Source organism: Mandrillus leucophaeus, unplaced genomic scaffold (assembly GCF_000951045.1).
Source record: "Mandrillus leucophaeus isolate KB7577 unplaced genomic scaffold, Mleu.le_1.0 Scaffold251, whole genome shotgun sequence".
Taxonomy (NCBI): Eukaryota; Metazoa; Chordata; class Mammalia; order Primates; family Cercopithecidae; genus Mandrillus; species Mandrillus leucophaeus.
The window spans coordinates 1,605,719-1,622,170 of record NW_012102599.1 but is presented as its reverse complement, the minus strand read 5'-3'; the positions used below and the strand labels follow the sequence as shown (position 1 = coordinate 1,622,170).

General features: G+C 38.8%; 1 protein-coding gene across 1 annotated transcript in view; it reads left to right on the top strand.

The window, feature by feature from the left end:
* Positions 1 to 8,031: 8,031 nt before the first annotated feature.
* The window catches only part of TLR6 (toll-like receptor 6), a 23,011-nt gene continuing 14,590 nt past the window's right edge, over positions 8,032 to 16,452 (top strand). Inside the window, exon 1 of the mRNA XM_011983536.1 lies at positions 8,032 to 8,088. The gene's annotated coding sequence lies outside the window, so the exon portion shown is untranslated. The remainder of the gene's footprint in view (positions 8,089 to 16,452) is intronic.

Sequence of the window (16,452 nt, the reverse complement as noted above, 5' to 3'; positions counted from 1 at the left end):
CCCACGCTGCGAGGGGCAGGGCCCGCGCTGGGCGAGCCTCCTGGAAACTTGGTTTGTCCCACCCCTGCGCCAGCGCAGAGAACCAGAGCGCGCCCGCTGTCCAACCGAGGGCGGGTGAGTCTCGGGGTTCGCCAGATCCCTTTCCTTAAAAGCGCTTGGAAAACCCCCACCGTGTCACTGGGAAGAGGTCGCGCAAGTTCAGCTAAAGTTTGAGCTCCTGATTCTGCGTTAAGCAGCACTCCCTTGCCCTGTCCGTGGGAGTGTGATAGATTTAAAACAAACAAACCCCAAACAAACAGCGAAAACCCACTTTCCAGAAGGCCAGTTTGGAGCTGTGGGTCAAAATTCCGATGTATTAGCTTTGGCCTAGGAATTCCACATTTGCTGATTTGTCCTAAGTAGGCAGTCAAATGGGCAAACATGTATGTACAAGGATGTTTATTGTAGTTGCTTCTGCGGGGGGAAGCTGGAGACAATCTAAATGTCCCCCAGGAAGACTGGTGAAGTAAGCTACAGTAGCTTCAGACATCGAATATGTTGTAGCCCTTAAAAATGAGAATTCGTTGACATGGAAGGAAGGCCACATAGTAAGGCCTTCCTCAAATACGGCTTAATACGAACTCAGATGCAGAGGAAGTGCAGTGTTTACAGTATTAACTAGTTTTGTAAACAATTTTGTGTTTTATATAAAAGTCAGGGGAAATACAATTTAAAAACAGTGATTCTTTGTGAGCGATGTGTTTAAGGCAGATTTTCTCTTCTTTCTCCCACTCCATACCTTCTTATTTTTAAAAAATTATAAATTCAAAGTTAAAGAAAATATAGCCTCACCCTCTCTTCTTCAATATCACTACCATTTTTTATAGTGTGTGGATCCTACCATAGCTTTTCTAAGTGTATATAAATACAAGTGTGCATAAACAACTTTTTGTTTGCTTTTTTATAAAAATGGTGAGATGTTGACACATTTTGTAAATTTTCCCCTATTACATATTATAATCATCTTTCTTGGTCAATACATATCAACCAAAACCACTCTTCTAAGACTTGTCTTACATATTGTTATATGTTTGTAACTATATTTCATTCAATCATTCTCTTTTTGACAGACAATTGTTACTTATATTCCAGTTTCTTCCATATACATTAATTAATTTATTGCTTTATTTTTTTTGAGACGGAATCTTGCTTTGTCATCCAGGCGGGAATGCAGTGACATGATCTCAGCTCACTGCAGCCTCTGCCTCCCGGGTTCAAGCAATTCTTCTGCCTCAGCCTCCCGAGTAGCTGGGATTACAGGTGCGTGCCACCACACCCGGCTAATTTTTGTATTTTTTAGTAGAAACGGGGTTTCACCATGTTGGCCAGGCTGGTCTCAAACTCCTAACCTCAGGTGATCCACCCACCTCAGCCTCCCAAAGTGCTGGGATTACAGACATGAGCCACCGCGCCCAATTATATTTTTTCTTTAATTTTTCATTAAATATTTTCATATTAATAATTTTTTAAGCTACTGAATATTTATTTTATTATTTTTTTAGGGTGACAGAGTCTTGATTTGTGGCCTAGGCTGCAGTTCAGAGGCACCATCTCCATCTCCCGGGTTCAAGCGATTCTTCTGCCTCCCGAGTAGCTGAGAATTACAGGCACCTGCCACCATGCCTGGCTAATTTTCGTGTTTTCAGTAGAGACTGGGTTTTGCCATGTTGGCAAGGCTGGTCTCGAGCTCCTGACCTCAAGTGATCTGCCCACCTCGGCCTCCCAAAGTGTTGGGATTACAGCCGTGAGCCACCACGCCCAGCCTGTTATTTTTAAATTCACAGAAAAACTAGAAAGTTGTCTTAATGTGAGAGTGGGTGGAAACTGCTTTAAATTGAGATCAATAGCCTTTTTGAATGGAGCGAGACTTTGAACGTTAACACTTGGCTTCTGTAACTCAGTTTTTCCACCTCTACAATCAATAGCATTGCTCTACACCATCCCTTCCAGTTCTGGCTTTGTGAGTATTGTCAAATTACGTTCCACTTGCAACAGGTGTGTTTTGGTGTAGCATATACACAAACGTCTGTGACTGGCACTTCTGCTCCTGCCCAGAGACAGCAAGCACCTTTGCTAACCTGCCTTCCCTGCCCTGCTGAGCTGTAACAGCCCAATCAGATCTTCTCTTTTTAGAGGGCTGAGTTCATCTTCTCCTTTGACCCAAACCACACCTATCCGATGAAGAAAATAAACCAAACTATCCTGGCAACAAGTTTGCTTTTTGTTTAACCAACTGCAGATTTCGCCCTTTTACTCATGTAGCTGCTTCCAGGACTACCAGATTTTATTTCAGTTATTTTATTTGTATTGTAAAACATTTTAAGTTCATTTCAAATTTTTCTGGAATAGTTAAAACATATAGAAAAGAAAATAATAATATGACAAATACTTATTTGTGTAAAAAATGTAGGGAATACGATAATATCTAGATTTAACAATTTTTTTGCAGTATTTTAGAATTTTCTTTGCAAAGAAAAAAATGCTAGATATGTTTGAAACCCCATCCATTCCCTCTCTGGGAGTGGTGGCATACACCTGTAATCCAGGCTACCCAGAAGGCTGAGGCATGAGAATTCCTTGAACCTGGGAGGTGAAGGTTGCAGTGAGCCAAAGATCGTGCCACTGCATTCCAGCCTGGGTGATGGGAGTGAAACCTTATCTAAAAGAAAAGAAAAAAAAGATGATTGGAATAATACATCAGAGCAGAAAAATGTTGATGCAGTAGAGAGAAGATCATTGCAAGAGTGACTTCCTTGAGTAGATGAGCAGGAGGGGGACCCAGTGCTCAGTGGGAAGGGGATGGCTCTTGGCACAGAGTTCATTCCGAAGGACAGGGAGAGTTCATGTAGAACTTGTGCAGGGGAGGCTTGTAGAATTTCAGGGGAAGATGTGGAAATGCTCCTCTGGTAGCGTCTGTTTTCATTGTGAAAATGAAGCATCATTGCATGAGAATGTTGGTTTTCAACAAGAATGTTTTAGCAACTATTTAGTAGGCTGTTGAATGTGAGAGTCTGGAGTTCAGGGAAGTCTGGGTCGGAGCTGGTAATTGAGGAGACATCAGTAAGCAGATGGTTTTGAAGCCATGGACCCGGATGAGAATGCATGGATTTAGAAGAGAAGTGGTCCAAAACTGAGCCTTGGGTATTCCATACCAAAGAGATAAAGAGGACCTAGACACAAGAAGGAGATTTTGGAAGTGTAAGAGACAAGAGGAGGTGTGAGAGAGGAGAGTAGGAGAGTGAAGGGGCTAGGGAAGGGTAGTAAGGAGGGTAGGAGGATCACTGCTCTCTCTTGAGGCTGGAACCTAGTCATAAATTTCAAGTAAGCCAGTCAGTATGGGTGTGTATATTCTCCAACTGTATTCAGCCACTCAAGCTCAGTGTAGTCCAATGGAGAGTTGGATTTAAACTGGGTTGAGGAAAGAGGAGTAGGTAGCTACAGAAGAATAAGGAAGAGGATGGAGCATGATCTTTCAATCCAGTGCAGTGGGGCTGGGGAATCATTGGCATCAGAGGAAGAGTTGGAGGTGACAGATGGAAAGTGGGATTCAGGCAGCTGAGATTATGGAGGGGGTGCAACCACTGATAATGATGATATCTAGGATATCATAAGGGAATGCATGACTGAGGTAGGGTGCAGGACAAGATTATTAGAAGAGAGAATTTCCAAGAACTCAGAGGCCAGGTGAATGGAAGAGTCTCTATGTAGCTATGGAAATCACTAAAATTATGAAAAGGGTGGTATCGGAATGAAATAGTGAGTAGTGCTAGAATACTTGATGAAGCGATGGGGCTCAGTAGATGACTGCGACGAGAAGGGGTGGGTTTGGAGGAAGGAAAGTGATCTGGAAGTAGCAGTGAGGGCCTGCACCACCTCCCAGGCCCTGGGATGTAAAGGGTGTGCCCGAGAAAATATAGACCACTAGAGGGCGTTGTGCTCAGGCCAGTGTGTAGGTCTCAGTCCCCTGATCTTCATGGGGTTAGAATGAAATCTACTCACCTAAAGCGCTTTCGAAATAAAACGTATGCCCGGCTCCTCCCAGACCACTTACATCAGAATCTCTGGACATGTATGCGTGCTTCTATTTCTTCACGTTCTGGCCACCGTTTGGTATTACGAGATGTTTTAAATTTTGTCCACCTTAGGGGTGTGCAATAGTGTCTCCTGGTTGTCTTAATTTGTATTTTCCCATGTTCTAATGAGGATGCATACCTTCCCATGTGTTTGAGCCACTTCTGTTTCCTTTTCTGTTATCCATCTGCTGATCTCCTTTGCTCATTTCCCCCCATTGGGGTCGTTAGTCATTTTAAAATTGATTTGTAGGAAATCTTTATATATTTTGTATATTAACCCTTTTGTGATTACACGTGTTGCAGATACCTTCTCCCAGACTGTGGCTTGTCTTTTTTTTTTTTTTTTTTTTAAATTCAGCAGAGAAGTTTAGGTTTACTGCCAATACTTAATATATAAATTATCAAATTTTTGTGTGTGTGTGTGGGGACGGAGTCTCGTTCTGTTGCCCAGGCTGGAGTGCAGTGGTGCGATCTCAGCTCGCTGCAACCTCCCCCTCCTGGGTTCAAGTGATTCTCGTGCCTCAGGCTCCTGAGTAGCTGGAACTACAGGCGCCAGCCACCACATCCAGCTAATTTTTGTATTTTTAGTAGAGACAGGGTTTCACCATGTTGACCAGGCTGGTTTTGAACTCCTGACCTCAGGTGATCTGCCTGCCTTGGTCTGCCAAAGTGCTGAGATTACAGGTGTGGGCCACTGCACCCAGCCAAAATTATCAATCTTATCTCTGTCGTATGTGTATCTTATGATATTGATAACTGTCACAGAACTTACTTTAAAGCTGTTGGTAGACACTAATATTTATTTATTTATTATCTGGAGAAAGGCAAAGAACATTTTTTAAAAAGTAAAAATCATCAAAATAATGTTTTGCCTGTGTCTGTATTGGGACAGTATATTTGGTGGCCTCAGATTATATTTATAATACTTATCCCAGTGTGGCACTATTTTTTAAAAAATTAAGATATATATACATATATATAGTGAAGAATCCAAACAGGACAAAAAGCATAAAATGGTGAAGAGGCCAGGTGGGGTGGCTCAAGCCTGTAATTCCAGCACTTTAGGAGGCTGAGGTGGGTGGATTGTTTGAGCCCAGGAATTCCAGACCAGCCTGAGCAACATGGCAAAACCCTGTCTCTGCAAAAAAATATAAAAATTAGCTGTGCATTTTGGTGGATGCCTGTGATCTCAGATCCTTGGGAGACTGAGGTGGGAGCATTACCTGAGCAGAGAAAGTCAAGGCTGCAATGAGCTATGATCATGCCACTGCACTCCACCCTGGGCAACAGAGCGAAACCCTGTCTCAAAAAAAAAAAAAAGGCCAATAATCTATTTCTCTTAGTTCTTCTGCTCAAAGGTGAACATTTCTTATGTATCCTTTAAGAAAAAAAGATTCATATGCCTCTATCAACATACGTATGTAGACCCTTGTATTAAGTTTCCTGTGGCTACCATGACAAATCACCACAGACTGTGTGGCTTAAAACAACAAAAATTTATTCCCTCAGCGTTCTGGAGGCCAGAAGTTCAAAATCAAGGTGTTCATAGGGTGATGCTCTCTCCAGCCTCTGGCGGCTCCAGGCATCCCTTGCCTTGTGACTGCAATATCGCAGTCTCTGCCTCTGTTTGCAAATGCTCTGCTTCTCTGTGTCCCTCTTCTCTGTGTGTCTCATGAGGACACAGGGTGTCTTTTAAAGCAGCGTGCGTGGTGTAATGCTGAAGTGCATAGGCACTGGGGCCAAACTGCTTGGGTTCGAACCCCAGTCCCACCACTGACCAACAGTGCAAGCCGGAAACATTACTCAGCTGCTCCTGCCCGGGTGCTAAGTGGAGATGATGTAACAGTACTTATCTCACAGCACCTTAATACGTTCATACTTGGAAAGTAGTCACAGCAATGCCTGGCAAGAAGATAACCTGTGTAAATGTATAATAGGCTAGATTTTATACAATTGATGTCATACTCTTCTTACGGTTCTGCACCTTGATTTTCTTTCTTTCTTTTTTTTCTTTTGAGCCAGAGTCTCACTCTTTTGCCCAGGCTGGAGTGCAGTGGGGCAATCTCGGCTCACTGCAACCTGCGCCTTCCGGGTTCCAGTGATTCTTCTGCCTCATTTTCCCGAGTAGCTGGGAGTACAGGTACCTGCCACTATACCCAGCTAATTTTTGTGTTTTTAGTAGAGATGGGGTTTCGCCATGTTGGCCAAGCCAGTCTTGAATTCCTGGCCTCTGGCAGTCTACCCACCTCAGCCTCCCAAAGTGCTGAGATTACAGGCATGAGCCACTGTGCCCAGCCTGCACCTTGATTTTCTTCACTTCATAGTATATCCTGAAATCTTTACCCCTCAGCGTACAAAAAACCATATGATTTACACCAAACTCCTTACTATTATGACTTCTCTTCTATGTCAGGCACTATTCCAGCCACTTTAAATTCAGTATCTTTCCTAAAAGTACTCCCATTTTGTGGATGAATAAATGGAGGTTGAGGAACTTGTCCCAAGCCTCACAGTAAGTGGCCAAGTGGGGAGTTCGGCCCAGTACTGTCTGTTTCTTTGTTTGCTTAACTGTCATTGCTGTCTTCGCTATTACTTGATTTTTGTGTTTTTGTCATCCCCTTGCAGACGTTTCTGAGTTATGACAGCCTCGACGAGAATGGTCTCCTTGTTCCTGAACGTTGGTGATGTGATGCAATCTCCTAATGACATGTCAATGTGCCCAGATCTGCAGTGATGGTTGTGTGTTTTCTTAAGACGTTAGTCCACGGTTACTTGAAATTCCCTCAAAGCCACAGCCAGCCCTTTCCCTTGGCTTGTTTCACAAATCTGGTTTCCCAGGGTCACAGATACCTGCTGCTTTCTGGCTGTCTCCTTTTGTCAGTGGAGCAGAGATCCATCCACTTCTTACTGAGCCTCCCCAGAGACTTCCGGTTATGTTTGATGAGTAAGGATGAATCGTAAGAAGTCAGCCTTTCTCTTTCTCCTGAAAGCAGAAGTGATTCTTACCAAGGTGTCCAACTTTGTCATTAGCCGAATTGTAAGGTCTTACCTTGTTGTCTTTTTTTTTTTTTTTAAAATAAAGATGAGATCATGCCAGACAGTGAGATAAATTATGGAATGATTGTTTCACTCATGCTTTCTGTTCTTTTCAGAACTCAGTTAAGTGAGAAGTCTGGGGAAAAGGGTTTACAGTCCACCGGAAGTCTCTGCTTAACCAGAGACTTCTGGTAATCAGCCTTTGTTGATGTCATTCTGAAATTCTTCTAAATGGTCTTTAGAAAATTGATTTTTAAATGAGTCCTGTAGGATTTCAGTGTTATTTATTATTCCTAAATTAAAATCTAAACCATTTAATAACACCAAATGTTGATCAGAATGTGGGTATGAGTCCTTCTAGATATGGCTAAATATGTCATCATAAATGTGTATCAACCAGTAAACTTTCCTTAGAAGTTGATTTTTAAAAACCCCAAATTGTGGAACTATACTTATTTTATTTTATACTATCTCATCCAGCTAAAATAATGCTCAAAATCACTTGGTAAGGGAAACTGCAATTATTCTTGAAATGTTAAATATGATGATAATAGAAAACAGGCTGTTTAAAATAACTTTCCACTTGGGTGACAAATGTAATATCCAGGCTGTAAACTCTTACAGAGAAATATTACCTTAGAAAAATATTTTTCTTCACATTGAAATGTTTGTAAGTTGCTTCCTCACACGAATTAGAAAATTTGATCACTGGTTTAGTCTGTAGCCCAGAAAAGCCTGCTAACTCACATACCTCCTGACCTTTCAAAGGGAAGTATATACGTAGGAGTAATTCCAGTATGCGCCAACAGATGGCACCAATCTGTTTCTAAGGTATCGCTTTACTCGATTTTAAACTAAGAACTTGTGTTTGTCAAGCATTTACAATTGTATTTCCGTTCATTTACGAGTTATTTTCTCTTCTTCTGAAAAAGAGATGTTGGTAAGTAAAAAGACTTCTGTGACTTTTTCACATTATGGCACAGGTGCTTCAAGTAAGCAAGTTTGCTAACCATTCATTATACAGGAAATAGGTCGTTTCCTTAAAATTTTTGCAAAATGATTTGAAGTGTTTTTTTTTTGTAAATGTTGCAAATGTCCTTTGAATTTCACAAGCAGGATAAAAAGCAGTGTCTTTACAGCTGTCTTGAAAAGATGGAAAACAACTAGCACTTGCGGTGATGAGGAAAAAAACTAATGTTATTTATTTCTTCTGCTTTGACCTAGTGAATTTTCTCTTTTCATCTTTCTCTAGTTTATTGTTTTCAGTAACATTTAACAGTAATTTATATATACCACTGATATGGCACTTATGTATTATACGTTTTTACAGCAGACATGTGTTTGATCTCCCTTGTCGTTTGGTACTATAATAGTTTGCTAGTCTGTGTCTGTCCCTGATTCATAAGCTTTTTGAAAGCAGGAATTATGTCAGTCTGATTCATATTTATATCCCTGGTGCCTAGTGCGTAGCATGGCACTGGCAGAAAAATAGACTCTGAATAAACATTTATTAAATGGAGGAAGTGGCCGGGACCAAGCCCCTCACAACCTTGAATCTGGCACAGTCTAGCAATTGCCTTCCTCCAGGTCCCTCCACCTTCAGTTTGACAAATGAAGCAATGTTTTTCTTGCCTATTTGTTGACTTGATTATGTGATCTTTCCTCCACTTATCTCACTTAATGTTTTGTTTTTTTTTCCTGGTCTATTCTTCCTTGTAGTTTTAATTTTCATAGGTCTTGTCTACCCTTTTTTTCTGAAATATAGCTTATTTCATCTATTTCCTCACCCTTCTTATTTGATGCATTTTAAAAATCAAGAGCTTTTACCTGTTTATTTGTTTTTACTTTCTTTAAAAAACTGAACTCTCTAATCTTCCACTCTCATCTTCCCATTTTTCCCTCCTTTTTTCCCAATAAATATAAAAGTTACTATCTTGTTCGTTTAGTGTATACCCTAGGAACTGCCTCAGGGTATGAATGCCTCTGGAGGAGTATTGCGTTTTTGTGGCAGGATACTATAAGGACAACTGACCAGCTTTCCCATCTGGTGGCTGATTTTCAGTCTCATGAACCCAGACACCATGGGTCTGGTTGCCAGGGACCTGTAGGGTGGGTCCTCATCTATGAATGTCAGTTATCTACTATTATCTGAAAGTTCTCCATCTTTATATTTTAGTATTGCAAATAAAACAAGCATGTTTCTTTAAATATAAAATATTTTTACACAACTATAAAGACAACTCTTAAATTGTCTTATGATAACTTTTTTGGATTATAAAGGGTGCTCAAAATGAGACATTTTAGGGATATCTGAAAGTATAAGAAAGAAAATTAAATTCATCTATAATTCAGAGATTCAGAGAACCATTATTATTAGTATTTGGTGTATTTCATCACATTTTTTGTCCTCTAGCTTTTATGTATATGTCAGGTTTTAATCATATTTTCCAAAATTAGAGTCCTACTACACACATTTTTATTTTTATTTTTATTTTTTTGAGACGGGGTCTCACTCTGTCACCCAGGCTGGAATGCAGTGGCACAATCTCGGCTCACTGCAAGCTCTGCCTCCCGGGTTCATGCCATTCTCCTGCCTCAGCCTCCCGAGTAGCTGGGACTACAGGCACCCGCCACCACGCCCTGCTAATTTTTTTTGTATTTTTTAGTAGAGACAGGATTTCACCATGTTAGCCAGGATGGTCTCGATCTCCTGACCTCGTGATCCACCCACCTCAGTCTCCCAAAGTGCTGGGATTATAAGCGTGAGCCACCACGCCTGGCCATAATTTTCTATTACTGTATTCATTTAACATTATCATTTTTTCAAAGTACAGTATGTGAGGCTGCATATTATTTAATTATATATAACTGATTTAACCATTTTCTATATTAGACATTTTGATTTTTTCAGTATTTCATTATGTCATGAGTATCCTTATAGTCATATCTTTTGTGTGTTATTTTTGACTATTTCTTTAGAAAATTCCTTGTAGTGGAATTGCTAAAATAAAGGGAGGTATATTTTTAAGAAATTTATATAAATTACCAAATTGCCCTTTAGAAAGGTTGTACTAATTTTTCATTCCTGCCTAAGTGGTAAATGAGGGTTCTTATTTTAGTTCCCACCTACCAACCCAGATATTATATTTTTAAATTTTCCCTATTTGATAGGTGAAAAAAAAATCTTGCCTTTTAAAAAATCTTTTAAGAAACAAGAATCCTCCTTTGACCCCCTTTATCTTTTTATGCTTAAATATCTTATAGTAAAAATAACAAGCTTCTGGTAACCTATTTCTAAATGCTTTATTGTCTATCTCTAAAAAAATTACATTTTCCTAAAATAGCCAAATAACATTATAAAAAATTAAAATGTATTTCTTAATAGCGTCTAATAGCTGGTCCATCATAGAACCTGCCCCTCGTCTTGTTACTGAATATGTTTTGTAGCAAGTCTGTCTTAACTGAGATCTAATTCAAGATCATGAGTTTCATCTAGATGTTATGTGCTTTTTTGATTTAACATGCAGTTTTATTTTCTGTGAGATTGGACGTTATTCATATTATTGGCAATTGATTTTTGGCAAATTATTCAGTAAATAGTACAGTAAACTTAATTTTGAATGTTAAAAGTTTGAAAAATATAGATAAAAACTAAGAGGAAAATAAAATTCCATTATAATCTTACTGTGCAAGGATAATCACTGTTCATATCTTGATATGTATCTTATTAATTTTTCTACTTGCATAGGTACATATTTACTTTGGTACTTTTTAAATAAACTGCATTTTTTCACATATAGTTAAAATATTTTTATGCAATTTGATTTTTATTATTTGTAAAGGGTACATAGTACTATTTAATTATACAGAGATACTAAAATCTATTTGACAACCTGCTATTTTTGGATAATTGAGGGATTTTTTTCAAAATATAATTTATTTTTGCCAGAAGGAGTGGCTTGTACCTGTAACTCCAGCTCTGTGGGAGGCTGGCATAAACCCAGGATCTTAAGCTATGATGGTGCCACTACACTCCAGCCTGGGCAGTGGAACAAAACCTTATCTCTTAAAAAGAAAGTATTTAAGAAAATAGTAATGATAATAATTTATTTTGTGCCGGGCACTGTATTCTTTTATTGGTGCTAACATTTTTTCAATGACTTCTCTTTGGTTTTCCACATTGACAGTCTTATAATCTAAAAATAATAATGATTTTCTTTCTTAATTTCGGTATTTCTTCCTGTCATTTTTTTCCCTTTATTACAGTGGTTAAAACTTCCAGAAAGAACAATGTGTGCACTCTTGATGTTGACTTTAACAGGAATGCCTCGGGGTGGGATTTTGATTAAAGTTAGATATTTGAGGTATTCTTTATCAAGTTTTCAGAGTATCTTTTAAATATCTAAAGTTGTATTTTTGAGGTATTCTTTATCAAGTTTTCAAAGTGTCTTTTAAACATTTAAAGTTGTATTTTTAATCAAAGATGAGAACTGCATTTTATCAAGTGAATTTTTCACCTTTAAGAGATGCTCACCTATTTTTCTTGTTTGACCTACTCATGTGAATTATTGTTGCAGACTTGTTAATGATAGACCATTTCTACAATCCCAGAAACATCCTAATTACTCATTGTGTTATTTCTTCAGGACACAGCTAGATTGATTGGGATTTCTTCATTCTGAGCTCTATCCCTTCCCCACAAATGACTGAAATTTATCCCTTTCATGTGTATTTTCTCATAATTACTCTTAATTTTATAATATATATACTTACAAATGTTTTTCTAACAACATCAGGAGTTAATTGGCATCTATAGCTTCCTTTCAATCAGACAAGTACCTTACATGGTTTTAGTGCACTCTCTCCCTCCCTACCCCACCTTCAGCCAACTCCCTTCTTATCATTGGCAGTTTTTAGCTTGAGATTTTTATTTAGATTTTTGTCATCAATGCTTTTTGGTACTTAGCACTCAATTTTACTACTTTTCTTTGCTAAATAATCCTTCTTGTATTTTATTATTTTGGAGTCCATTTCTTTTTAAACTCTCCATCCTCTGTGAATTCAGATATGGATCTGTCTTCCATGTCTTTTAGCATTTTAGTATATTTTCTATCTCTTTAGCCTCCTGTGCTGAGTTTTGGGAAAATTCTCCTTGGTCTTCTCTATCATTAATTTTCTCATTAGAGGTGCTATTTGCAACTTAACTCATCCAATGAGTTTTCTGTTTCAATAATTGTCTTTAGTTTCCATTATTCTTACTCTATTTTTAAAAGAATCTTGGCTCTTTCTGAGGATATCTATTACAAATGCCTATTCTGCTCTTTTATTTCTGTTTTGTTAGATAATAACTTCTTTCATATCTTGAGTTTGGCTCCTTTCTATTATGGTGTTTGCTTTCTGCAGTGTCATGCTTCTTGATTGTGCAACTGTATTTAGGGCTTCTTGTGAAAGTGCTTGTTGATCTATTTTCATAGCCTGCTTGTTGGGATGCTGGATCAAACCAGTCTCTACTAATTTTCTTTCTCCCTCTCTCTCTCTCTCTTTCTCTCTCTCTATCTCCTGAGACGTCTCACACTGTGGCCCAGCCTGGAGTATAGCGGCACAATCTCAGCTCACTGCAACCTCCACCTCCCGGGTTCATGTGATTTTCCTGCCTCAGCCTCCTGAGTAGCTGGGACTACAGGCATCCACCGCCACGCCTGGCTAATTTTTGTATTTTTGGTGGAGACAGGGTTTCACCATGTTGGCTGGGCTGGCCTTGAACTCCTGACCTGAGGTGATCCATCCACCTTGGCCTTCCAAAGTGCTGGGATTACAGAGGTGAGCCACCATGCCCGGCCCCCATCTCTAGTAATTTTCCACTGTTGCTGTAAGAAATTACCACAAACTTTGTGGCTTAAAACAATATTCATTTATTATCTTACAGTTCTGTAGGATAGGAGTCTGACACAGGTCTTTTTGGGCTAAAATCAAGGGACTGGCAAGGCTGCATTCTTTCTGGAGGCTCTAGGAGAGAATTCAGGTACTTGCCTTTTCAAACTTCTAGAGGCTGCTGACATTTCTTGACTCATGGTCCCCTTCCTTTATCTTCAGGGCCAGCAAGGTTGGGCCAAGTTCTTCTCATATCGCGTCACCCTGGCATCCTCTCTGCCTTCCTCTTCCACTTTTAAGGATGCTTGTGATTACACTGGGGCCACCCAAATAATTCAGGATAATCTTCCTATTTTAAGATCAGCTGATTAGCAACTAAAATTTCATCGGCAACATTAATTTTCCTTTGCCATGTGACATACCGTGTTCACCAATCTGAGGATTAGAAGTAGACATCTTCGGGAGGCCAGTATTCTATCATAGGTGAGTCCCTTTCCAGATTTCAGAGACTTCTTGGTTTCAGTCCCCTAAGGGTCCCCTTGCCTTTTAGTGTGTTATGGATCTATCTATTGATCCCTTGATATAGATAAAACTTTAATAGATAGATATAGATATAACTTAATATTTTAAAAAGTATTTGGTCATTTCAGGAATTAAAAGGCAAGAAGAGGAAGCTGGAACATATACAGACCACCTTTTTGACTATCATAATTTGTAATGTTTGTATTTGAAAATGTGATTTTGTCACCCAGGCTGGAGTGCAATGGCACTATCTTGGTTCACTGCAACCTCTACCTCCCGGGTTCCAGCAGTTCTCCTGTCTCAGCCTCCCAAGTAGCTGGGACTACAGGTGTGCACCACCGCACCTGGCTAATTTTTTTTTATTTGTTTAGTAGAGACAGGGTTTCACCTTGTTGGCAAGGCTGGTCTCGAACTCCTCACCTCAGGAGATCCACCCACCTCAGCCTCCCAAAGTGCTGGGATTACAGGTCTGAGCCACCACACCAGGCCTCTTAGAACATTTTAAAAAGTGATTTTAAAAGTTTCTTTTATAGTCAGAAATATGACTTTCATAATTTATGTTTTGGGATACTTAAGATATATGTATTTGACCTAAAAAACCATTGATTTTAGTAAATGCTCCATGAACTCTAGAGACTTAGACATATGATGTTCTCTTTTTGTAGGGTACAATTTATGTGTCTATTAAATCCTTTATTAATTATCTTATTCAAATGTCCATATGTTTATTTTTTGCTACTTGATCTGACAGTGACCCAGAGAAATATGCTAAATACTTTTGCTCACAATGTCTTCTTGTGTTTTGTAACATTTTTTACTTTCTAAATTTTGATGCAATATTACTTGCTGCATAAGTGTTCTTATCTGTTACATCGTCATTGTGAGCTATTTGTTTTGACCATATAACCAGTATAAAGTAGTAGCTTCTTCTATCATTGCCCAGGTGTCTAGTACTTTGACCAATATATACTTTGTATATATTGTGTATACACACTGCAATTCCTGATGAACATCTCTACCAGCATTCCAGTTGCTGTCCATATCTGTAAGTATTGTTGTCTGAGTTACACATCTCAGAATGCAGTGTGCTCCCTAAAGTGGTTCCCTGCCCCGTGTCCAGCTCTTACCTGGTAGTGTCCATCACGAAGTGTAAAGTCTGGAGAGAATGGAGTGTGGCAGTCCATAGAAGGAAAACTCAGCATGCTGATCCACTTATATCAGTACCACTGGGGTAAAAGGGACACTGCCTAATTACTCATTAAGTACCAGTTGGAATTCATCCTCAATGTTTGAATCAGACAGAGAGAGGACAAATTTCTTCCTGCCTTTCTTCAGGGAGTCTGTTTTCCTGAGACAAAGCTTGAGTGTGGCAGCTTTGCCCTAACACAGCTCCAGTTACATTTTTGTGAGTGAAGATGCTCCTGCATGTTGCTTAATTTCCATGTATTTATACAGTTTCCAAAGTTCATCTTGTTATTGATTTGTAGCTTTATTCCATTGTGACCTGAGAAAATACTTGATATGATTTGATTTTTAAAACTTTGTTGAAACTTGTTTTGTGTCCTAAGATACAGTCTATTCTGGACAATGTTCCATGCACTGATGAGAAGAGTGTGTACTCTGCAGCTATCAGATGAAATGTTCTGTAAATGTCAGTTAGGTCCATTTGGTCTAAAGTGCAGTTTAAATCCAATGTTTCTTTGCTGATATTCTGTCTAAATGATGTGTTCAGTGCTGAGAGTGGGATGTTGAAGTTCCCAACTATTACTGTATTGGAGTCTATCTCTCTCTTTTGATCTAATAATATTTGCTTTATATATCTGGGTGTTCCTGTGTGGGACACATATATACTTAGAATTGTTACATCCTTTTGCTGAATTGATCCCTTTAACATTATATAATGGCTTTTTTGTCTTTTTTTAATAGTTTTATACTTAAAGTCTGTTTTATCTGATAAGTATAGCTATTCTTGCTTGCTTTTGGTTTCCATTGGCAGGGAATATCTTTTTCCTTTCCTTCAATTTCAGTCTATGTGTGTCTTTGAAGGTGAAGTGAATGTCTTGTAAGCAGCGTATAGTTGGATAAGTAAAAAAAATCTATTCAGCTAGTTTATATCTTTTAAGTGAGGGAGTTAATCTTTTTACATTCAAGGTTATCACTGATAGGCAAGGACTTATTTCTGTCAGTTGGCTCATTGTTTTCCGGTTGTTTTGTGTATCTTTTGTTCCTTTCTTCCTCTCGTTGTTTATCGTTGAACTTTGGTGGTTTTCTGTAGTAGTAACTTCAACTCTTTTCTCTCTTTCATTTATGTATTTGCTCTACTAGTGAGTTTTATACTTTCATATGTTTTCATAGTGGTAGATATAATCTTTTCACTTCCAGATGTTCTACTCTCTTAAGCTTTTCTTGTAGGGCTTGTCTAGTGGTGATGAATTCCCTTAGTTGTCACTTGTCTGGGAAAGAATATTTCTCCTTCATTATGGAAGGATAGCTTTGATGGGTATAGTCTTCTTGGCTGACAGTTTCTTCTTTCAGCACTTTGAATATATTATCCCATTCTCTCCTGGCCTGTAGTTTCTGCTGAAAAATCTTAGTCTGATGGGGAGACTCTTATATATGACTTGACTTTTTTATTCCTTGCTGTTTTTAGGATTCTCTTTTTGTCCTCAACTTTTGAGAGTTTGACTGTGATCTTCCTCAGAGAGAACATTTTTGAATTAAATCTATTTGGGAATTTTTGAGCTTCTTGTATCTGGATGTCTATACTTCTTTCAAGACCTGGGAAGTTTTTAGCTATTATTTCATTAATTAGGCTTTCTATCCCTTTGCGCATCTCTTCTCCTTCTGGAACTCCCAAAATGTGAATTTTGTTTGCTTAATGGTGTCCCATAGGCTTTCGTTATTCTTTTTT